The 2,693-nt window shown below is 43.2% G+C and overlaps 1 non-coding gene across 1 annotated transcript; it reads left to right on the forward strand.

The window, feature by feature from the left end:
• The first annotated feature begins 2,163 nt into the window (after window positions 1-2,163).
• Window positions 2,164-2,270, forward strand: LOC118492887. Its single transcript, XR_004894888.1, has one exon. It is a non-coding gene; the product is annotated as a small nucleolar RNA R71 (small nucleolar RNA).
• Window positions 2,271-2,693: the final 423 nt, after the last annotated feature.

Here is a 2,693-nt window from a genome sequence, read left to right on the forward strand (position 1 = left end):
AAACCTACTCTCATGAAACTTAAAGGGACAACCATGACAAGGGACTAATCTAGTATACTACCGGTAAGAAGCCTATTAGTGATTGAAACTTCAGGTTTTCGTATCCAATTAGCACGTTTAAGGCGATGAAAAATTTTTAAAATTTTCAAAATTTTCAATTTTTTTCATTTTCATCGATTTCAACCACTTTCAATCTCTTCAAAGCTTTATCCACGAATCCCTTCCCGGGCTCCCCCATCCCCACACTTGGGATACATTGTCCCCAATGTATGGTGCTTTTAAACTATAAGCCCAGGAAAACAAACCAACTAACCTAAATGAGCGGCTAACTCATAACAAAACAAACAAAACACACCCCCTAAACAAAACAAAGTTTCACACCACCAAAAACAACAAAACACACCAAAAATAAGGTAAGATAGATAAACACATGCACCTGATCATGTGTCTGTAGTGATGTTGTTGTTGTGCTTTAACCAGAATAGACGCAGTCCATCGATTCTTTGATATCTTACCGAGGATGTTGCGAAACATCCCCATACTTGAATTATTGCATCCGTGAAGATAGAATCAAGAACCTGTCAAAACACAAACACAACACCAAAACAAAACAGCACAAAACAAGGTACACTGCTCTACATCCTCGGGCTGCCTCCCGAGAGCGCTAAGTTTTAGGTCTTCAGCCAGACCGTGCCTGATGTTCAAGGTGGTTCAGCTGCACGTTTTCCCTCCCATGTCTCTCCGTACATATCCATCCAGTTTTTAGGGAGGGTCACCGTTTCACTTCGGTTGGGGTTAACTACAGTTTCATTACCCCATCCAAACCCACCATCAGGTGGTTTTCCTCCGCCAAATGGCCTTCTCACACTTGACTTCTTCACCCGATATCCACTCGCCTCTAACCTGTCCTTTGTCACACTTGAATCATGTTCATTAGTAGCAACTGCGTGACAAGCATCATTAACAGGATCGTAAGAAATAGTTTTTAAAAACACATTAAAGTACAACTTATGATTCTTATAGCTCATGGTGACCATTCCGATTCGACAATCAATCTGGGCGTTCGCGGTATATAGGAATGGGCGACCCAAAACTACCTGCGGCTGCTCGTATGTAAGCGATGGTGTATAATCGACAACCATAAAATCAACCGGGTAGTAAAAATCGCCAAGTTGGATGACCACATTCTTCACAACCCCCCGTGGTCGTTTTAAACTCGCATCTGGGAACATGGCCATGCTATCACACGCTTGTAGTGGACCGAAGTCATACTGGTCATACAAGCTACGAGGTAACACGCTCACTCCTGCTCCATAGTCCAGCAATGCCTTGTGGATTTTGAACTTCCAAACTCTGATGGAGACAACCGGCTCCCCCAAATCGATTCCACTTTCTTCCACAACCGCTTCATTTAGACCTGCAATCACATTCGAAGCAGACAAACCATTATCATAACAAGTATTATTAGGAACTGGATTTACCCCACTGATCAATGTGCTCCGTGGATTCTTAGGGTTTGGTTGAGTATCACTTGGCACCTTCCCTTGTTGCTGCTTCAGCTCCTTCACATCGGTTGCAAGTTGGGCCATTTGTGTGGTTAATGATTGAACGGCTTTATCTCGCATCTCCTCCTTTTGAGCAAGATTTTTCAATTCAAGCCTTTGATTTTGTATGTCAAGCTGAATTGCTTTCAACATCCCCATCATATCATTGTTCCCCTGACCACTACTCTGCTGGTAGTTTCGTTGGAAACCCGAATTATTACCCCCTTGATAATTATTTTGGTTCCGGGGCTGATAATATTGGTTATTTCCTTGGAAACCTGAATACCTGTTCCCACTACCCTGCATCATATTCACCTCATCCAGATTACCGATAATGCTAGGGCACTGATCAGCAATGTGCCCTATATCCCCACGATGACCACACAACGGGTATGGTCCCCCAGTCTCCGGTAACTGGTCTGCAGCCTTCACTGTCGAATGTCGTGCACTTCTAGAAGATTGAGCTTTGCGTTTTGACGCCCTTGCGGTTCTTTCTAAATATTCCCAATCATCCTCTTCGTAATTCGTTCCAAACGTACCATTGGATATTGAATTTACATCCCTTGCATCTTCATCTGTTAGGCCTTCGTGGAATGTATTAATAAGCTCCCACAAATATATCTCATGATGTGGACAGTTCTTGAGCATCATTTTGAAACGATTGAACGCTTCGTGAAATAACTCACCGAGATGTTGTCGAAACCCCCTAATATCCTTCCTGGCGTTGTTGGTGCGAAAATGAGTATAGAATTCATCTAAAAATTGTTGTTGCATTTCATCCCATGTGAAAATCGAAGCTGACGGTAGCGAATGGAACCATTGATGCGCTTTGTCTTCAAGTGTGAATTGGAAGAGTACCAATTTCACATCATCAACTGAGAAACCTTGGCTGCTGATTGTGTTGCAACATGCATCAAATGCAGCAATGTGTAGATATGGTTCTTCATGCGCGTGACCATGAAACTTAGGCAGACTGGATATCGATTGTGTTCGTACTTCGAATGACCGCCCTCCTTGTAGTTGCGGGATCACAATTGGTGATGGGTTGTTAACTATAGCAGGCCTGAAGTGGCTCTCTATACCTCGAACTGGACCTTGATTATTTCTTCGCGGAATTCCTTCCGGTAAAATCACCGGTCGGTGTAGGTT

This window comes from Helianthus annuus, chromosome 5, assembly GCF_002127325.2.
Source record: "Helianthus annuus cultivar XRQ/B chromosome 5, HanXRQr2.0-SUNRISE, whole genome shotgun sequence".
NCBI lineage: Eukaryota > Viridiplantae > Streptophyta > Magnoliopsida > Asterales > Asteraceae > Helianthus > Helianthus annuus.